Source organism: Triturus cristatus, chromosome 3_1, assembly GCF_964204655.1.
Source record: "Triturus cristatus chromosome 3_1, aTriCri1.1, whole genome shotgun sequence".
NCBI classification, from domain to species: Eukaryota; Metazoa; Chordata; class Amphibia; order Caudata; family Salamandridae; genus Triturus; species Triturus cristatus.
Genome location: NC_140583.1, coordinates 818,357,676 through 818,380,284, shown reverse-complemented (window position 1 = coordinate 818,380,284; position 22,609 = coordinate 818,357,676). Strand labels below are relative to the sequence as shown.

The 22,609-nt window shown below is 48.8% G+C and overlaps 1 long non-coding RNA gene across 1 annotated transcript in view; it reads right to left on the bottom strand.

The window, feature by feature from the left end:
• Window positions 1-22,609, bottom strand: part of LOC146861107 (uncharacterized) — a 98,146-nt gene that overhangs the window by 31,180 nt on the left and 44,357 nt on the right. The gene's annotated exons all lie outside the window — the stretch shown is intronic.

Sequence of the window (22,609 nt, the reverse complement as noted above, 5' to 3'; positions counted from 1 at the left end):
TTCTGACCAAGGCGTGTGGCTGCGCTGGGGTCTCTGAATTCCCACTGCATGTGACCGTTAAGCAGCCTACCTCTGGGGATGGGTGAGTGGCTCCACAGCTCTGCATTCCTTCACTGCCCTACAGGGCCACTGGCTGTGACTCCCAGCTGCAACCCATCCTAGTTCCTGCACCTGCGGCTCGTGCTGCCTAGCCTCACTGCCAGCAGCCTGCCAGTACCTGTTCCGTCCCTCTGCAGCCCCAGCATGCCAGCACCATCTCAGCTCCGGTGCTCCCGAGAAGATGACGTCCATCCTGGCTTTAGAGCACTTTTCCATGACAGGCCCTCCATTTACTCAGGCTGCAGGGTGGAAAGCATGGATCGAGCACCTCAAACCCTACTTTTAGGCTGTGGTCACAACAAATGAGGAATGGCTGCTGCTCCTCCACCTGGGAGAGGTGGATGTGCACAAGATCTGTAAAACGGTTGTAGAAGCTGGGCCACCCCACACGTACATTACACTTAAGAATGCCATCATTGCCCATTTTGAACCATTTGCAAACCCAAACTACGAACGTTTCCCCCTCTGGCAGGTATGCCAAAAACCTGATGAATCTGTAGATGTCTTATACACCTGTCTGAGAGACCGAGCTCCAACTCCAGGAACAAGTCCAGCAGGTACCCAACATGATGATGAAGGTCATTCTCGCCCTGGGGCTGTCCAGGGAGCTGACCAAGGCACAAGCAGCACACATGAAAACGGCCCTGCAACAACCGATCAAGATGGAGCCCGTTGACTGCAATTGAAAAGAACCTCGCATGACAAGGTCAGAGAAACATGCACCCAGGCCAACCATCTAGTCCTCTAGAATGTGTGGGGGGGCACTTCCCCATCAAGGTGACTTCCCAGTACAGGGGAAAATGTGTGAAGCCTGCAGAAAACTGAACCATTTCTCCAAGGTCTGTCATTCAACCCCAAAGCAACCCAGCTCTCAAGCCATAAGGAGCGTGAGCACCGTCGACACCAGCCCAGAAACAGCACAAGGGAGTGATATGGACGATGATGAACAGGAAACCATTAACCTAGTGCAAGCAATAGACGGAGCGTAGCTTGGTAGCCAAAGATGGCGGGCGCATGAGCCTCCTTGAATTGTTCCCAGACCCACGCTTTAGCTGCTTGGTGAGGTGGGCGCAGTGGCACAGGAGGACGAGCGTGGCATCTCCTGTCAGCCTTGAACAGCAAGACGGCCGGTGCTGCATTGCGAACCTGCACCGCCCAAGATTACAGAATGAGCCGATCTACCTGTGGGCCTACGGACCGGCGAGCGAGCAGGGCGGTGACAGGAGTGAGTAGCTGCCCTGTCAGTGAAACGAGTGTGCGGCCCCGCCTGCTCTAAAAGCTACGTTGGAGTGCGGGACGTGGCCTGCGCGGGCCTGGGCTGCACATGACTACAGCAGTCGATGAGCTGAGGAATGGCTCTGCTCGGGCTTACAATGTCGTGGGGACTGGAGCTCAGCAGGCCCAAAGCTAAAGACGGAGTGAGGACCTGTTTTTTGCAGATGGGAGCAGACCCCAGCTCCCACTCGGCAGAGAATTTCGACCTCCAGAACTGTCACGCCTGAGGCTGCGGCACAGGAGAGGAGACCCGACCTGCGGTGGCAAAGAGCTGACTGCGCGGAGCCACTGTGGAATCCTCTGTGACCCGGGCACTGGGACCCTCCGGTGGAGGTGGAGACTCTGGGCCTGGACCCGGGTGTAAATTGTTGAAAATAGCCGCTGGGAGGGGGTCCAGAATGGTGCTGCTTTCTCTACTCCTCCCACTCTGACTGAGTCTGTGGCCCGGATCGAAGGTTGCCTGGCTCCCAAGACTGTGCAGTAGAAGGGTGGCTAAGCGAAGCCAGACAGTGCTGAAGAGAGCTGCTCATTGATAATGTTTATATTCTGCAGGAGCACTACATAACCAAAGTGTGGTAGTAGGTGACAGAACGCAGTGGAGGAGACAGAGGGATGGGGGTGTTTGCCTGATCTCCTGAGGAACAATTTTGGGATTCCCTGGCCATTGGTGGCTCCCCTACACCTGGAGTAACACCCTGCTCAGAAGTGCTGACCGATTACTTGAGGATTCACTTAGCTTTGGCTTCCGCACATTGTGTCCCCAGTATCTACCGGAGCTCAGCGAGGGCTTTTTTCTTACAAATATCATCAGCAATCTTCCCTGTGGAGATGGGCAAGACTAGGGCATGACCAACGGTGGCATTTCCTGAGCCGGGGGAGACACCCAATGTGCAGAAGCAAGAACCGGGGTCCTTGGGTGACCCAGTGCAGTTACAATCAACTAAGATACTTGAAGCCATTGCTGACACCAAAGCCACCCTGCATCAGAATATTAGCAAAGTATCGGTGGGGCTAAGGCTGCTTTGGGTGGAACACCATAAAATCGCAGATAGAGTCAAGGTAGAGGAGTCCTCTCTTTCAGATCTCAATCCTGCTCAAGAACAACGTCTCTCCAGGTCACGGAGTTTGCAGATAGGGTCAGTGCGCTTGAACGCAGAGCGAAGGATGTCGAAGGGCACAACAAGCGCAATAGTATTAGGGTCGTTGGACTGCCTGAAGGGGTGGAAACCACGGGTATGATCGCCTACCTGGAACACTTGCTTAAAACGATTTTGGCCCCGGAGGGCCTCTCAGCCTTTTATACCCTCGAACGAGCGCACAGACTGCTGGCCTGCCCACCGGCGCCAAGGCATCCTCCATGCCCAGTGGTGGTGCGGCTCCTCCATTACATGGATAGGGACACACTGCTGCACAAGGCCAGGACCGCATGTTCATTTATAGTTAATAACAGTAAGGTCTCCATATTTCCTGATTACACGAATGAGGTAGAAAGGAGGAGAGCCTCATTTTTTGAGGTCAAGAGGGCTCTGAGGGAGGAGGGCCTGCAGTGCTCCCGGATGTTCCCTGCCCGACTTCGAATCTTGTTGGAGGGGACGGCTCACTTTTGTGATGACCCAGCAGCGGCCTGGGAGTGGATTGAAGCCTACAGGGCAGGGACGCAGCATGTTAGGGATCATGCCGTACCCACACAGGTGGGACAATAAGAAATAGGTCCTGGAGACGTCCCCAAAGGGGCCCAGCAAAGAAACCTAGTCTATCCCAAACTGAGAGGGAAACTGTTGCAGCCCTCCAGGCAGTGGGTATGATAATGAAGGCGTCAGAGAGTGCATCGGAGGTTGGCTCCCCATCTGTGAAAGGGACGGGGGAGTCAAAGTCTGAGTCCTAACAGGCGGACAGAACCCAGTTGTCAGATGTAACCTCAGGACGGCAGATTATATCATTTGACGGGACAGCAGCATCACCTACCTGGTCATATGTCATTCTGACTCTGAATTGAGCAGATTTCTTGAAGGATAATTGTGGGTACGGTCTGGAACGCCTGGCATGGGAACTGTCGCCTTTAGTCTGCAGCCTACCCCCTCTTGAAAGGCAGAACCTACACCTGGTCTGGGTCTTCTAATTCGAATCGATAGTTTACTCATGGTTTTGTGGTTTTGGCGGCTGGCTGTTGCCAGGCTGCTCTTGGGAAGGGAAGTTCACGTTAGGGGGTGTTTTTCATTGTACTCTGTTTCTGTTTTTTTCCATGCATAGGTGGCTTTGAATTTCTTTGCCGGAAGGGTGGGGAAAGAAGCGGAAAGAGGGGGTCAACAGTGAATGTTCTACCATGGCTGCAACGCATTACGCATTAAAATGTATGACATGAAACATTAGGGGGATGGGGTACGGCACTAATCAATATAATTTGCATAGATATTTATGGAGGCAGGGAGTGCAGATAGCTATGCTGCAAGAGAAACATCTTATCCAGAGAGAGCTGGAGAAAATGCACCGGAGATGGAGGGGACAGATATTCGCTACCTCCTTCTTGGCATACGCCAGGGGTGTGTTGATCTGGGTGAGGGCTGGAGTCCCCTTGGAGCCTCAGTGCACACTCACTGATACGGAGGGCCGATATGTTCTGGTTACTGGGAGGCTGTGGGGGCGGGAGGTTACCCTTGGCAATGTGTACGCCCCTAACCTAGATCAGGTCCCCATCCTACATAGGCTCTCGGCACCGTTGGCCGACCTAGCAGCGGTGGATATACTTCTTGAGGGAGATTTTAACAGCGTGCCTGATGTCTTCCGGATCGCTCGACCACCCCGTTAACGGGGGCCCCAGGCCACAGTGGGGCAGCTGGGTTGTGAGTTTGGATGGGACATTGGGGATTGGAGGATATCTGGAGGACACAGCTAATCACCACGAGGGACTACACCTTTTACTCACCCATATATCAGTTACACCCATACCTAGATGCTTTTCTGTTTTCTCATTTAATTCCCTATACTGAATATTTAGGATTCCCAATATCAGATCATTGTCCTTTGTTGCTTGAGTTTAAGTTGCGAGGACCTGTCCCCTGATCCCCTTATGGCAGCTCAATCCCGGGCTTTGGAGGATGTCTTCTTTTGAGAAACATTAAAGACGGCCACTGATAATTAATTTTCTGACCATGCGCAGACAGCATCCACAAGACTGGTGGAGTGGGATGCGTTTAAAATGGTGGTGCACGGACATTGCCTAGGACAATCGAGAGGCGTGCATCAGGAACTCCATTAAGAGCTGAGGGCGTTGGAAGATAGGCTACATCAGTTGGAAAACGTTCAGGGAACAGAGGCTGATGACCCGGAGGGCCTGCGGGAAGCACGTGCCCTTTATAGCGAGGCCCTGGAGCGATTATGGTACCAAGACTATAGATGTTACCTCACAAAAGTCCAGGAGGTGGAGAGGAGGCCTGGCCAACTGTTGCAGAGGCTAGTCAGGCCAGAATCCCGTGGGTCACCATCACGCAGGTGAGGAATGGGGGCGGTGAAATTGTTCATGACCCAGAAGCAATTACTGCCCTGTTCTGTGACTACTACAGGGGCTTGTACAGTGCACCACCCCGATCTCATTGTGGGAACAGGGGGAGTTTCTGGGCGCGTTGCAGCTCTGGGAGCTGGACCCCCAAGATAGGGATGCGTTAAGTGGACCGGTGACAGAACATGAAGTCCGTGTTGCCATTAAAAGCATGAAGAACAATTGATGGACGGAATGCAGATCACTAAGCCATTCCAGTTTGGACCCTGCCATATGCAAATCATTCTTGACCCTGCACCCTGCACCCAATGGGAATAGTCCAGCCCGAACTGCCAGGCCAGGTCCTCCCTGGAGTGGAAACAAGCATCCTAGGACTGGTTTTGGGGTTTCACCCCTCATCAGCCAGGATAGCTTGACTCCAGGGGCATGGAGAGCATGGGCACAGGGTCAAGACTGATTTGCATATAGCTCGGTCCAAACTGGGGTGGCGTAGTGAGCAGAAGAATAATGTATTTAACCCAGATCTTTTGACTGGGGTGAATGTAAGATTCATTCCACATTCCGTCCATCATTTGTTTGTGTATCACTTTTCACTCTAAGTAGGATGGGTATGCCCAGACGTGGGTCCCTTGCTCACTTTGGGCCTTATGTAGGTGGGCTGGCATTTACCACTTCATAAATACCGAATCATACCGATTCGGTATTTATGAAGTGGTAAATGCTATGTAGGTAATTGGTCGGTAAATATTACCGATTCGGAAAAATTCGGTAATTACCGAATCGGTATTTACCGATTCGGTAATGAGGCATACCTTCCCATTGATGGGAAGGTATGCCTCATTACCGAATCGGTAAATACCGATTCGGTAATGGGGGAGCACATGCAAGGGTGGCAGGGTGTCACATTGACACCCTGTTGCACCCCTGATTCGGCCATGTGTGCACATGTGGCACACATACATGCCCTGAGGGCATGTGTGTCTGCCACATTGCACACATCTACGGGCAAAATATTGCATTTACACACATATTCGTCATTTACCACCAACTATTAGTTGGTGGTAAATAACGAATCCCCACACACACCACACAGTCCCCCTACATCTCATTTCTGTATTCGGAATTTACCGAATCGGTAAAATTACCGAATCGGTAATTTTACCGATTCGGTAAATTCCGAATACAGAAATTCTCCCCCTACATCTCAAAAGCCAAAATACCGGTCGGTAACGGTATAATTACCGAAAATCGGCCGTTACCGACCGGTATTTGGCTACCTACATGAGGCCCTTGGCCACTGGATTCAAGCTAGCCTGGCTGATGAAGGGTAATACCCTGAAACCAGTCCCAGGATGCTTGTTTCCGGTTCAGGGAAGACCTGGCTTGGCAGTTCGGGCTGGACTGTTTCCATGAGGCGCAGGGTCAAGACTGATTTGCATTTAGCTTGGTCCGTACTGGGGTGGCGTAGTGAGCAGAAGAACAATGCATTTAACCCAGATCTTTTGACTGGGGGTTAATGTATGATTCATTCAGCATTCCATCCATCATTGTTTGCGTATCACTTTTCACCCTAAGTGGGATGGGTATGCCCAGACGTGGGTCCCTTGCTCACTTTGCCACTGGATTCAAGCTAGCCTGGCCGTTGAAGGTTAATACCCTGAAACCGGACCCGGGATGCTTGTTTCCGGTCCAGGGAGGACCTGGCTTGGCAGTTCGGGCTGGACTGTTCCCATGAGGCACAGGGTCAAGGCTGATTTGCATATAGCTCAGTCCAAACTGGGATGGCATAGTGAGCAGAAGAACAATTAATTTAACTGGGGGTGCATGTATGATTCATTCAGCATTCCGTCTATCATTTATTTGTGTATTGCTGTTAAAAGCATGGCTGCTGGGAAAACCCTGGGCCAGACGGCCTCCCTACAGAATTCTACACAGCCTATGCCCCGGCTCCTCAATTGGTGGCCCTCTATGCGGAATCTTTGCAGCTTGGGCAGCTCCTGGACTCTACGCACGATGCGGTAGTGGTTCCACTCCCCAAGATTACAGCCCCAGGGGCTTGCACTGCAGACTTCGGCCCGCTCTCCATTCTCAAGATGGATTTTGAACTGCTCAGTAAGATCATGGCTGTTCTTTTACTCCTGTATATGTCTACTTTAATGCACCCTGACCAGAACGGGTTTATCCCCTCTCGGAATACATCCCTTAACTTGCGGAGACTATACTTGGTGCAATTCCACCCGGAAGTCCAGGCCCTCCCACGGATGGCTTTTCTGTCAATTGACCTAGAGAAGGCCTTTGACACCATACGGTGGGACTATTTGTTCGAGACCATGAGGCGAATGGGACTTGGGGACGATTGGCCGAGGTGGATGAAACTACTTTATGGAGTCCCCACGGCACGAGTTTGGACAGGCAGGACTGTATCATGACAATACGGATTCTTCCGAGGTGCCAGAAAAGGGATGTCTCCTATCACCGCTCCTATTTGCCCTAGTGATTGAGCCACTGGCTGTTCTGTTTAAGATGGGCGGGGAAAGAATAGGGGTGCCTATACGAAGGCAAGAGCATATTATCTCCCTGTTCGCGGATGATCTCTTGATTTATCTGGTGGACTCAGTAGCGGGCTCTCCTACAGTCCTTGAGCATGTATCAGGCTTAAAAGTCAAAAGGAGTAAGACCTATTTGTTTCCTGTAATCTCTTTACTGTCCGGCTCCCCTGGAACTCCCGGTGGATCTAAACTGGGCGCACTCCACCTTTAGATACCTGGGGATACATGTTTATCACTCCCTTGAAGATCTCCTGGAAGGTAATCTTGGCACTCTGGTCCCTTAGATCTTGCGTTCCCTTCTGCTGCTCATTGTGATTACCTATCATGACTCGGATCTCTCTATCTAAAATAGTTATGCGCTGCGCTTATTATATTATTTTATTAATCTCCCAATTACAGTACCTGCTTGCTGGTTTCTTCAACTGGATTCTTTATTGAGGGAACTTATGTGGGATACGGGAAGATGAAGACTTTTCTTAGCAACTTTACAATGCCCCATGAGGGAGGGTGGCTTAGATGTGTCAATTATATTTCAATTATATTTCTTAGCCTCCCAGCTACAGTGGGTGAAGGGGTTGCGGTTATAAGACGTAGATTGGACACCGAGGGTAACGGGCTCCTCAATTTTAGTGGCCCAATTGCTTAACCCGGTGGTGGACAGCCTCAGTCACTTCCCGCTGTTGGTCATAGCTCTGTGATTCTGGAGACGAGGTGTGGCTATGACTGTGGGCACCCCTTTGTACTCTCTGGTTCTACCCCTGAGTGGATTGCCTCATGGGGACCCGCTTACTATATTTGCAGCTGACCAGCTGACGGCTTGGACTGGGGTGTGACTGAATACAGTGGGAGATTTCTACCAACAGAATGCTCTTACTCCTTTTGGGGACTTGGAGGCGGATTCTGGTTATACTGCTCTCTGTCATAGGCAACTCGTATCCCTCTGACAAGATTGCGCGAGCGTTGGGAGACGACGCTGGTGAGGGAGTTCTCAGACCCAGAATCGAACAGGGTTCTAGCGCACCTCAGAACGGATTCTCATAATACAAGGTTGAGGTACACACATTTTAATTACTTACATATGACCTATATGACACCCCGTAGCTCAGAGTTGCACATGGTAACGAGGCCTGTGGTTATCCGAGGTGTAATTGTGAAGATGCAGATTTTGTTCACATGATATGGGCGTGCCCTGGTCTGCGGCCATATTGGGATAAGGTGATAGCATTGGTGGGCACAACGCTGGGGCGAACGCTCCAACCTACTGTAGAGGTCTGCCTGTTGGGGCTCGTCACTCACCCACCTAAGCAGAAGGTCGGGAACTTATTTATTGATTTGGCTTTGGTCCTTGCAAGGAGGAGGCTAGCCATGGCTTGGAAGTTCATTACCAGTCCAGTGGTGGGGGCCTCGAAGCAGGATGTGACACATTGGGTGGGGGCAGAGGGGAGGGCTTGGCCAGGGAAAGGCGAGGGGCTTTTGAGGCCCCCTATTGCGTAGCAATGGACGGAAACCCAGGATGTCTGGGAACACCCAGAGCGGGAACACGATACCGAAGATGGAAGCCAAAACAGATCTCAGATAAGTGATGGAGCCTGTACCCGGGGAGTCAGATCAGCGGGACGGCGCTTAATAAGAGATAATACCAGGCAGCGAGAGTGAAGGAGATTAGGGGGCGGGCTTGGTGAGATAGTACAGAGATGGGAGGCATAGACGGTGGGTACTCTTAAGGGCCTCTCCACATTTTGTAGTGGGATTGTAGCCTGATGACTGGACTGCTACCCGATTCTCACCCAGCAAGCATTATGCACACACAGATTGGTTTTTCTCAGATCATGGAAAACAGTATGCCACCATGCATATGTTTGTTGATAGTTAAGTTTAAAAGACATTACAAGGGAGATCTCCCCGTTGGAGCTCCTACTCGAGATGGGTTGGATAATCAGATACTTATAGATACACAAAGTTTGGAGAATACAATATAGCAGATATGATTTTATCAGTACAGTAAGAACTCGGAAAGTTCAACGCTACTGTATATGATGCGGGTGTTGTGAAACCTAGCCGAGTACGGTAGATGAGGGGACCGAATACTGTGTAATGGAACCAGGTCCACTGCTGATGTAATGTACTGTAGTAAAATGGATGAACGAAAGATATCAATGACTGTATCTGCTCATCTGTGATTATGTTAAATGCCAATAAAATTATGTTTTAAAAAAAAATAATACATGCAATAAAGCTGCAATTTTCCTCTGCCAATGTCTCCCCAAATGCGATGTCAAAATACAGAACCACTCAATCTCCACCCAGCTGCCGACCTGTGCCTTGGCCTGCCTATCCCACCCGGCCAGGCTCCACCAAAGTCAAGGTCAACACTTTTGGCAAGCAATCACCTCTAAAACTCGTAAGCATCTTCCACGCCAACATTGACCACCATGATGCCACCACAAAAGCCAAGATCTACGTGTCCCACCAAGGCAGCAGGTTTCTGATATGGTTAGTACGTTTCGCCTTCTGAGTCCATGTCAATGACATTGGCAACCTCACACAAGAGTTTGCCCCACTTTTTGAGGGCATCAGGTGCCTAAAAGGTCAAGCAATCTGACTCCACACTGACAAGTCAATCGAACCTGTGTCCCTCCACCCCAGACATATTGCGTTTAACCTTCACCCCAAGGTGGAGCAAGAACTGTGACACCTCGAAGAAGCCAGCCTCATTGAGTCACAAGCCCCACCCCATTGGTCTCCCCATTGTTGTCGCCAAAAAACCCAAACAGCTCGACGCAGTGCGGATCTGTGTAGACATGAGGGTGCTGAATGTGGCCACCAAGTCAGAATACCACCTGACACCCACTACAGAAGACATCATTAGGGAAATCGCAGGTTCACAGTGGTTTTCAAAAATGGATCTTAGGCGGGGATTCCAGATTCTCCTCCATCCAGGCTCCCGACCCATAACTACCTTCTCAACCCATGTTGGCCTACGGAGTTATACCAGGCTGAATTTCGGCATCTCCAATGCTGCAGACGTTTTGCAGAACATTATAAGGGACGTACAGGCTGGCCTCCCTGGCGTCCTCCATGTGAGCAACGATATCTTGGCCCATGCACCAACCCAAAAACAGTCACCTCACGTGCCTCTGTACAGTCTTCATTAGACTCAGAGTCAAAGGCCTGATGTTACATCGTAAAAAATTTGAGTTTCTGCAAAATACCATCAGCTGTCTTGGCTATCAGTTTTCAGGCAAAGGTATTGGATCAGACCCAGAGAAAGTCCAAGATATTCAGGAAGTGTCCGCCCCTACTTCTGTATCAGGGTTACAGATTTTCCTGAGCATGATGACGTATTGTGGTCAATTTATAAAGAACTTGTCAGACCTCACTGGGACCCTCTGCAAATTAACAAATGTATGCAGCATCTGGGTATGAGGTGATGAGCAAGAACCTGCGTTCAGCTTCCAGACCTCCTAGACACGTTTGGCCTGATAGACTGCTGGAGGCTCCGGCACCCCACACAGAGTCAATACACGTTGCACTCCGGGGCGCATGGTAGCCTCTCCAGGATTGACTACCTGCTCACTCTGGCCGCACATGCCTCGTTGATATCCGAGGCGAGGCACATGGCACGTGGTATCTCTGATCACTCGCCAGTGTGGATCCGGCTGGATCTAGGTCGGGAGGGAGGAGGGAGGGTGGCCCCCATTAACCCTTGGTATTTCCGAGACCCCAAGATGCGCAGCGCCCTGGTAAAGAAGGTAGATAATTACTTTAAGGACAATCTGGGATCCGTGGACTCGGCGATCTCGCTGTGGGAAGCTTTTAAGACCGTGCTTCGGGGGGAGGCCCTCTCCCTGGTGGTGACCGCCAAGAATCGGAGGGATTGCGAAGTGCGGCAAGTAGAGGAGGAGATTGCGGCCCTTGAAGGGGATATGGAGGAGGAGGTCACAGAGTCCTCATTGCATGAGCTTTGCTTGAAGCAGGCGGAGTATAGGGACCTGGTGACGGACGCCGCCAAGACCCTCAGCAGGGAACAACAGGGCCGTCTGTATGATGTTGGAGATAAGGCAGGGAAACTCCTGGCGTGGCTGGACAGGAAGGAACGGGTCAATAGAGTGGTGCCAGAGTTGATTGGAGAGGGGGGAGAGGCGATTGTGGAACCTGAAGGGATTGTGGAGTGTTTCGCGGAGTATTTTCATAGGGTTTATTCCTCTGTGTCGGACAGGCCTCCAGACTCGTCTGATCTCCTCCGTGATATCGAGTTGCCCTGCCTCTCTGACATAGATAGGGACGATTTGGATGGCGACATCACGGTTGACGAGGTGGCGGGGGCGATTCGCGCGTTGAATTCGGGTAAGGCCTCTGGACCGAACGGACTGCCGATCGATCTGTACAAACTGTTCCCGGATAGGGTCGCCCCTCACCTGCGCGCCATGTTTTTGGAGGCGCGGGGAGATGGGATCCTTCCGTTGGATCAGCGGCTGGCGTCGATCGTGGTCATACACAAAGAGGGTAAACCCCGAGATAGATGCGCCTCCTATCGGCCCATTTCACTCCTCAACGCTGAGCCGAAAATTCTGGCCAAACTCCTGGCTACCCGTCTGATTAGGGTACTTGGCGATCTGGTCCACCCGGATCAATCTGGCTTTATCCCGCACCGAAACACAGCATTGAACCTTAGGCGTCTTCATGGCGTCATCGCCAGGGCGGGCACGCTGCGTGAACCGGCTGTTGTGGCATCTCTCGATGCCACGATGGCCTTTGACACGGTGGAGTGGGCATATTTATGGGCCGTGCTAGCCAAGTTTGGTTTCGGTCGCGGGTTTGTGAGTTGGGTCCGGTTGCTGTACGAGGGGCCACTAGCGAATGTTGTGGTGAATGGTCGGGCATCTGCTCCGTTTCAGCTTGGAAGGGGTACTCGGCAGGGCTGCCCCCTGTCGCCTCTGTTGTTCTCCCTCGCCCTTGAACCATTGGCTGCGTGGATACGTTGGCACCCGGATATACGGGGCCTTCGGTGGTCGCCTGATCACGAGGACCGTATTTCGCTTTATGCCGACGATATCCTGCTGTATCTTGCCTCACCAAAGAAGTCACTTATAGTGGTCTGTGACGTACTCGCATCGTTCGGTAGGAACTCGGGGCTTGTGATTAATTGGGGCAAATCGTACTTGTACGTTCTTAGTGGCGAGGTCCCACCGATCCCTAGAACATGTTCGATACAGGTTGCCCAGCAAGGTTTTGTGTATTTGGGGATTTTTATATCCATGGATCCTGTTGTGCGCTATGAGAGGAACCTGCTCCCCCCCTTGGCACGCTTGAGGCGAGATGTTGAAGGTTGGTGGAGGCTGCCGCTCTCCCTTGTTGGGCGTGCGGCCCTGTTCAAAATGATGTCTCTTCCCCGCTTCCTCTACGCCCTCCAGAACACCTTGGACTGGGTACCGGCTAAATACTTTCGGGAGGTCGAAGGCCTCCAAAGGACGTTGCTGTGGGATGGGCGGCCGCGAATAGCTATTTCAAAGTTGACGCTCCCATGGTACGATGGGGGCATTGCGCTCCCAGACATCCGACGGTACTACTGGGCCACGCAGTTGAGCGCGATCAACCATGGGTTTTACGGCTCTGCCCTCAGCCCTGGGTATGCCATGGATAGGTGGCTGCTGCGCGGCGGCAACTACTACAGGGCGTTGTATTCGCGGTCCCTAGACTCGTCTGTCACGGGGCCCACAGGTGTGGCGGTGCGCGTATGGAAGATGGCGACCGACGCGCAGGGCTGGAAGGACAGGCTAACCCTCGCTACCCCATTGTTTGAATCGGAAAGGTTGGGAAGACTCTGGCATACGAAGGGCTTTGATAAGTGGGATCTGATAGGGATATCCAAGGTGGGGGATGTGCTGCATAAGGGGAGGGTGAAGTCTTTCGAGGAGTTGCAGACTGAGTTTGAGCTAGGGCCTTCAGAGTATTTTAGGTATATCCAGCTGCGTCACGCCCTTCGATCAGTCCTAGTGGAGGGTGAGAAGGTGCCGGAGTCCTCTCCCCTTGAGGACCGAGTCCTTGATGGTCATATGCCCGAGAGCACGATTTCGCTCATATATAAGAAGTTGATAAACGTCCGGGCAGACTTGCTATTGGGGCTGAGAGAACAGTGGACCAGGGATGGCCTCGAGTTGGATAATGAGGACTGGCAGTCAGCGGTTTCTTCGCCTAAGGAGGTTGCGATCCCGTCGCGTCTGAGGCTGGTGCAGCTTAAAATACTGCACCGGGTGTATGTTACGGGGCCAAGGCTGGTCCGCATGGGATTCTCGGAGGATGGCCTGTGCAGAAGGGGATGTGGTATGGTGGGTACTTTCCTGCACATCATTTGGGAATGTGGGGTCATTGTGGAGTTCTGGAGGAGAGTCCATGCAGTTATGGGGGAGGTGACGGGCATTGTGGTACAGCCGGAGGCGCGGTGTTGCCTCCTGAACGTTTGGGGGCCCACTGATCTTGATGAGGCACAGACCCAATGGGTGACTCTGGGTAACATGGTGGCTAAGAGGGATATCGCGCGATTATGGGGCTCCTCGGGTCCCCCTACACTGACCGCGTGGAAGGAGAACATGGATTGGAGCATGTTTAGGGAGAGGACGGTCTACTGCTCTAGAGGTCGCCCCCGGAAGTGGCATGCCATCTGGGGGCGGTGGAACCAATACAGGGGGGGAATATGTCTTGCCCCGGATCTGGAACCTCCCGAGGAACAGCTTTCCCCCTGACCTACCTTCCAGCACAGTTTGGTTTTGGTACCTGTTCTGGGCCTCTGCTGTTCCCCTTCTTCCTCCGCACACAGTCTTATACTTAGTAGATGAGTGGGGTCCTGCCTCCCCTGGGGGCTTTCGCCATGGGATTTCAATGTTCTGCCTTGCTGGGGTTTGTTGTGTGTTTTTTCTGTGTTTATTTAAAATTGGACCTTTGCATTACTCTTCGTACTGTCTCCGGGACGCATTACTGTATCTAACTTGCAATGCTGCCGAACCTTCGGGCTGTCGGCTGAATAGCTGTGTCCTGAATTTCGAAATAAAGGTTTTCAAAAAAAAAAAAAAGAACCTGCGTTCAAAAACACCAATACACACTGTCGACCAAAACTACCCTAGTGCGTTTTGACCAGCACAAGGATTCCAAACAGGCACTGGATGCAAGCTGCACTGGATTGGGAGCAGTGCTGTCACCGTGTCAAAGCTGTGGGGAATGGGCCCCAGTCGTCTATGCGAGCAGGGCCCTGACACCAAATGAGCAGCAATACTCACAAATAGAGAGGGAAACCATCGCGATCCACTGGGAGTGTAGCCCTTGCTATGTGTACCTATTTGGCCATCATTTCATCGTCTGTACAGACCACAAGCTGTTGATCCCACTGTTTATGGGATCAGTATCCAAATTGCTCCCACAGATCGAAAAATGGATCCTGCAGATGCAAGAATTCAACTTCACTGTTGTTTACAGACCAGACACCCACAACCCAGGGGACTGCCTGTCACCACATGCCAGGCTGGTCATCCTAAAGAAAACTAGTGAAGGCAAGACACTGAGGAGTTCATCCATTTGGTGGTAAAGAGATCCAAGTCTTTACCTATGTCCCTGTCGGACGTTGTGGCAACCGCAGAACAAGATAACTGCCTACAACTAGCCATCAAGGCAGTAAGGGCCAGTGACTGGAAGGCGTTACACAGCCATTCAGCCCAAAGGACTGGAAGTGTCAAACTAATGCTACAAGCCCTTTACCTGGTTAGGCAAGAGCTCTCCATAACAGCAGAGGTGTGCCTGATGCAAGGACAACGCCTAGTCCTACCCAGCAGCCTCCAGCAACAAGCTATTCAGTTAGCTCACGGGGCGCACCGAGGAATGGTAAAAACTAAAAGCAGACTGGATAGGAACGTGGAAGTGGCCATGAGAGACTGCACCACCTGCCAAGCGAGAAATCTCCTGGAACCATCCACCCCATTGATCACAGAAGAGGGCCCAATGACCAAGTGGCAGCGTGTGAGCACCGACTTCGGCAGCCTCCCCGATTGCATGCACATGCTCATTGTGATAGATGACTTCTCCAAACTAGTGTCTCCACCTCTGCGTCCGGGGTGATAACGAAAATGGAATAGGTCCTGGCTACTCACAGACTGATAGAAGAAGTTCGCACAAATAATGAGACCCTTTTAACAGCTGTGAGGGGGCCGAAAGTCTTTGGTGTCGCAACACCAAACACAGATGCATTACACCAGATGGCCTCATGACAATGGAGAGGTGAAACAGTTTGTAAGAACTGTGACCAAAGTCATCTAGGTAGCAACAGCAGAAGGCAGCAATGGGAGGGTGCCATTGACTTGTTTCTGCGGGAGTACCGTATGACTCCAGACTCTACCACAGGGATAGCTCCTAGCCGGTTATGCCTAGGACGAACAGTCAATGACGTGACCCCCCATCACCCTTTGTGAGTCGAGTCCCAAGACCCCCAAGTCAATCTGACACTGGGCAGGCCAGCAACAACAAATATGCCTCAAGGAGGAGACGTGCAAAACCATGCCACATCTAACCTGGAGCTCTTGTGCAAGATCGACACAGGGGAGGGAAATTCCGGTTGCCTTTTGAAACAGCCCCTGGGATCATCACAGCTGTAAAGGGAACCATGGTCACAGCCAACCAAGGGACCAAAACTGTCACTAGATTCCATAGAAAAAGACATGGGAGCTGATTCACAGAACTAATCTGAGATAAAATCCTAAACCTACTACTTTTGGTATTCACAGAAGGCATTTAGTAGTAGTAAAGTTAGGACTCCTAGGAGGCGTGCAGCAGCGGCAAAGCAAGATGGACCGCCCCCTGAGACGCTCCACGACATCGAGCTCTGCTCATTTAAAAAAGGGTTATTTTTCCGATAGCGGTACCGCATCAAAAGCATGTTTCCTGGCATCGGAAGTGGCGAGGGACATTGAGGCAAGTTTTTGGATCTGGAAACGGTCCATTTCACTATTTTTCATGGACGCCTCACCTCCGTAGCCTCACATATTCCGGCCGCCATTTTGTGCACTGGCTGTCGAAATATTTCTCTCACAGCCATGCCGAAATGTGTGCTTTTTTGAGTCTGCAATACAAAGCTCACTACTAATCTGTTTCATCTGGCAATTCTTTACCAATATGGTCCAGCCCCTCTCTGTATAACGGACTATTACGTTACACTGCATAATGCTTGAGGACAGGCACACCATGATAACGGCAACTTACTACATATGTTTTTGATCCACCATAACGCTCTTATACTGGTTTTTGCAACTACTTTTTGATCAGACTCTCAATTGTTCTGTGTAGTTTCAGTCATTGTGTTTGGCAGTTACGAACTTTACTACGTCTGAGGATTGTTAACTTTCTTCTTTTTGGATCCTGTTGTCCTTAACATCTATAACATGGATTCCTCTTCTTCTAATAAGTCCTTGGGGGCACCTGGTTCTACTGTGTCTGGTCGGAAAGATTCTGGCAACGCAAATAAACGTGTCAAGAAAGACCCGTCTTCTCAGACGAAATCACCTCTCCCGCTGACTTTGGAGGATATTATGGATGAACTTCACAATATTCGACCTTTTTTGTCAGAAACCACTGCGATACTCCAACGAATTGAAGATAAATGGTCTGGTCTAGACTTGAGGCTCTTGGATGTCGAGCAGAGGATTAGTGATGCGCAAGATGTTGCTGCCAAGGTGGTTACTCTTTCTCGTGAGGTGGAACAGCTGAAGAAAACCACTGAGGATTTAGAAAAACGAAATAGGCGCAACAACCTTCGTGTTTATGGTGTTCTGGAGGGTTCTGAGGGTTCAGACATGATCTCCTTCTTGAAGGTTCATATCCCTCAGATCGTCGGTTTGCCGAAATCTGCGCATCTTAATATTCAACGGGCCCACAGGATTGGCCCCCATCATTCTGCCTCCTCTAGCAAACCAAGAGGTATTATTTCCTCTCAAATTCTGATCTTATGGCGGTTCTCAACGCAGCAAGACAACACAAACAGATGCTTTGGTCTGGTCATAAAATCTTTTTCAGTCAGGATGTCTCTAAACTCACCGCTAACCGTCGTAAGGAGTTTTTCGACCTTAGTCCATCACTGCGCTCCATGAATGCTCGCTATGGCTTGATTCACGCATGTTTCTTCAAGGTGACTTTCAAGGACAGAACCTACTCCTTTGATGATCCGGCTGCTCTTAAGAAATGTATTCATACTCACAGGGAGGATGCCATGGAATTGAGCAAAACCTGACTGTTCTCTTAAATGTTTCTAATCCTTAGGCTTTCTCTCTGAGTTATGTTGGATGTTGCCGCTTGCCCTCATACTGTTCATTTTCCCTGTTTTGTATGCTTCATTGAGCGCTTAACATTGCCTGATTCATGCATGTTTCTTTAATGTTATTTACACAGATTGCCCTTAGAAAACGTATTCATATCTTTGGGGCAGAGGTTGTGGAATTGAATGTAACTTGTATTGTTCTCTTATACGTTCCCCCCCTTGTGTCTTGTTGGGTGGTGCTGTTGCGTGTCCCTACGGTTTATTTATTTTGTTCTGTAAGGCTCTATTCGTTGTGTTGCCCCCTTCATTGTTCGGTAAGCTCCCTTATCTTCTATATGTTTTCATTTATATTTACAGTTTTTTTGTAATACTTTTGTGGTTATTATATTTCTTCTTCTCGGTGTCCCTCTTGGGGTTGCCTCTATTCTCCTCGCCCCCCCCCCCCACCTACTTCAATGCTCTTCCTTTTTTTGGTCATTGTGATTGAAGTCTTCTGGCTCCCTGTCATCTCTTCTTTGTCTATTGCTCTGAGGAGACTGTGTTCTCCTTCCACACTCCTTCTCTTTTCCTTCTTTCTTTCCCTTCCTTTTATATCTCTCGCTCTATACTTCATTGCAGCTTCTTTCTGGTATTTTGTTTCTTCCGCTTTTGTGACTCTTTACTCCTCTTTCTTCGATATATTTATCTGGTTCCTTCAGTCTTGCTGTTCCCTTTTTTATTCATTACTGGCCTGCTTTTCTTCCTCTCCCTTTATTATCCTTTCTCATTCGACGTTTGCACTTCTTACCATTAACTTGCATTTCTTTTTTTATTTTTTCTTCCTCTTAACTTCTCTTTTCCTGTTTTACTTACCTTTGAATACGCTTTTTTAATGACTGGTTTATGCATAATTTCTTGGAATGTTAAAGGTATTCGTAATCGAATTAAAAAACAGCGTGTATTGTCTTATCTTGCTAAATTGAAATGTCAAGTAGCGTTACTGCAAAAAACGCATCTTAAAGAGCAGGATTTATCTTCTTTCTGCAAACAATGGGTGGGTGACGTTTTTTGCTCCACAGCAGTTAACAACAAAAATGGTGTGATAATCCTGTTCCACAAATCTTTATCTGTTTGTTTACAACATGAGGTCAAAGATAGCAATGGTAGATGGCTCTTTTTGAATGTTAATGTTAATAATACTCCTCTTTCTTTGTGTAATGTATATGGTCCCAATGGTATTGATTTAACTTTTTGGAATGATTTCTCCACTCTTCTTTCTTCTTATGACTCTAAGGATTTGATTTTGGGTGGTGAATGTAATCAGTTGATGGACCCCTTTTTAGATCGTAAGTCCCAATCTAAATTTATCCCCAATAAAATGCAAAAGTCTTTTCACAAAGCAATTACTTCTAAGGGCTGTTGGATGCTTGGAGAATTGCCCACCCGGATGTTTTGGAATTTTCTTTTTTCTCCCCTGTCCATAAATCTCATTCACAAATTGATTATCTTTTCCTTACCCAATCATCTCTTCAATGTATGACGCACATTGAAATTGGTTCTATTCTTATCTCTGATCACGCCCCTATTATCATGGATATGGATTTTCCCTCACTTATATCTACCGCGTGCAGAGAGCGTTTTAATAATGTTCTTCTGTTGGATACTCTTTTTGTTAACAATTCTCACAATTCATGGAGGATTATTTCGATAATAATCTCTCCTCTGTGACACAATTCCACCTTGTTTGGGACGCTTTTAAAGCCACCGCTAGAGGGTTTATCATAGGCTATGTCTCCCGGAAAAAGAAGAAGGCACTCTCGGCCACCAGTTTACTCCTCAAACAAATTAAGACCCTTGAACATGAATATTTTACCACAAATTCTGTCACTACTTTGTCTACTCTTATTCATACTAAAATGCAATATAACAAACTGTCCTGGGATTCCGCATGTAACAACCTACTTAAATTCAATGCAACCGGCTTGGTGGTCGTAATAAAGCCAGTAAATCTCTAGCCACTTACCTTTAAAATTAAAAAACTAAAATCCAAGATCGTCACTATCACTGACAGTAACGGAACTAGACACATTAGAGACACAAAAATTCTTGATTGTTTTACTGATTATTACTCCTCCCTTTATACCCCTGAATCAATCCCTTCTGTTGATCAAATCAACTCTTTCTTTCAGTCCATTCCTAAATCTCCCAATAATTAACCGGATCTCGCATCCCTAGATGATCCCATTTCAAAACAAGATCTTATTAATGCCATTCTCCCGTCTTCCTAAAGATAAAACTCCTGGTCCGGATGGGTTTACTGTTCATTTCTATCTTCAGTTTAAACAATTCTTGGTTCCTCACTTGTTGTCCCTCATAAATCATTTCTTAGTTTCTGGTTCCGCTCACGGCTATTCTATGTTTATTACCTAAAAAGGATAAGGACCCTTCATTGTGCAAAAACTATCGACCCATTTCTATAATTAATACTGATTGTAAGATTTTTGCCACGTTACTAACCCTTCGTATCAATTGGGCCATTCCAGATTTAGTCAACATATACTAATCAGGATTTGTTATGGGGCGGTCCATAACAGATAATTCCCGCACACTCCTTAATATTATTCATTTGGCTTCCAAGGTGGCCTCACTGATTGCTGCAGTCGCGTTGGATGCTGAAAAAGCATTCGATAGGGTACATTGGAAATGTATTTTTGGAGCACTCAAGTGGCACGGTTTTAGCCCTACCATTCTCCGTTACATTCAATTGCTTTATTCTTCACCTTCCACTTCCATTTGGGTCAATGGTTGCCAATCTAAATATTTTCCACTCCACAGAGGAACCAGACAAGGATGTCCCTTGTCAGCCCTTTTATTCGTTTTGGCTCTGGAACCATTTTTGGAGAAATTGCGTCGCTCTCCCCAATACACAGGCTTCCAGTTTAAACATACAGAAATTAAGTTTACTGCTTATGCAAACGACATTTTATTATATCTCTCCAATCCCACTACTTCGTTACCGACCTTTTTTTCTGTTTTAAAATAATATTCTCTAGTTTCTGGTTACAAACTCAATCTTGACAAATCCGAGGTTATGCCACTAAACAAGCACTGCTTCTCCCATTTTTTTCATGACACTGGTTTCAAATGGAGCCCTAAACATATTAAATGTCTAGGTGTCCTCTGCACTAATAGCATTAAAGAAACTATTAAAATCAACCTTGCTGATAGCCTTAAAAAACTCTCTGTTCTCACTGATAGCTGGTCTCCATTTTTTTTGTCTTGGTGGGGCAGACTGGCTTCGATTAAAATGATGTTACTTCCAATTATTAATTTTTATCTTTCCATGCTCCCAGTTACTCTCCCACTCTCCTTTTTTAACCTCATTAAACGTTCCCTGACCAAATCCCTTTGGAATAATTGTAAACCTAGGATCTCCCTTGCTCGACTTCAACAACCTAAAGATTTAGGAGGGGTATATTTTCCTAATATTAGACGTTATCATTCTGCATTCACCCTTAAACAGGTCTGGACTTTTCTCTCTGATTCTTTACATACACCTCTCATGGCTTGGAGTTCACTGGAACAATCTCATTATGCCCCATTTTCCTTTCCAGTGACTACTCGTTTATCTCAACCTCCCAGATGTTTTATATCGCCTATTCTCACACATTCTATTTCAGTTGCGAATTCCCTGCTTAAAATTCATCCCCCCCATTCCAATACTTTTTTACTTACTCCTCTTTGGTACAACAAACACTCAAAGATTAATAATCAAGCCCTGTTCTGGAAAGAATGGATCGATAAAGGAATCTTTATATTTGAGCACATCATGTGCGATAGCTCTTTCATGAATTTCGCGGAAGTTAAACATAAATATGACATATCTCCTTCCCACTCTTCTCATTATTCTACCCTCCTATCAGCCCTTGCCCATATCCAATCCTCGTGCGTGTTTTTTTCTGAGTTCCTTTTTGAAATGATGTTCACTACGGTGACTATTTAATTGATTAATATAAATTAAATAAATCCTCAAGGTTTATTATTGTGTTGACATATCCAATCCCAACACTCTTCCTCTACCTCAAATTCTCAGCCACCCTCTCTCTCCCTGGACTTCTCTACTTAATTTAAGGCCTCACACATATACAAGATGTTGTCCCATTCACTCGTTCCTAGGACCAAATGTTAAATGGTAGCGGCAGTTTCAGTCGATAACCTTTCAAGTATTTGCCCGGCGGTAATCGCCTCTTATACCACTCGATAATTTACCAATGAAAGAGGCAGGCGCCGGAGGCTGGAAGGCAGGAAACAAAGTTTTATTCCGTCGGAGCAGAACACATCAGATCAGACAGCAAGGTATCGTCACGAGGTGCTCTAATCGCATCTCTGAGACCTGGTCTCTTATACACCGGTTTATTGCTTTATTACACATAGTACATTCTTGAGATTCCCTTGAAGTATGGGGGGATATCCCCTGAAGCCCTGGTTCAGATCCGATCCCACACATAGATACAGTAGAAGTTCCCACCCTACCCGCAGTGGGAGATGGCTATCGCGCAGCAGGGAATTCCGCTAATTCCCGGGGGTGTGTGCAACCGGCCGGGTCTCAGGGGGTAGGGGCTTTGATCTACTGTAATCCCTTTGATGCGGGGTGTTTCCCTTACAGTAGGGGCAATAAACTGCATCCGCAGGGCTAGGTGATGGCCTGGGACCAGTTCGGACAATGGGGCGCAGAGGAAGGGGGTTATCAAAGGAGAGGCATGACCATGTATGGGATGTCGGTCGGATGTGGTTCCGTAGCAGGGTCGCGCAGAAGGAGAGGGTTTATGGCCTGTATGAGAGAGCGGGGGTGGCCGGCGCGCGGGGGATGCTCGCAGCGCCAGGGGAAAAGCGCTGGCGATCGAGAGTGAGCGGGGA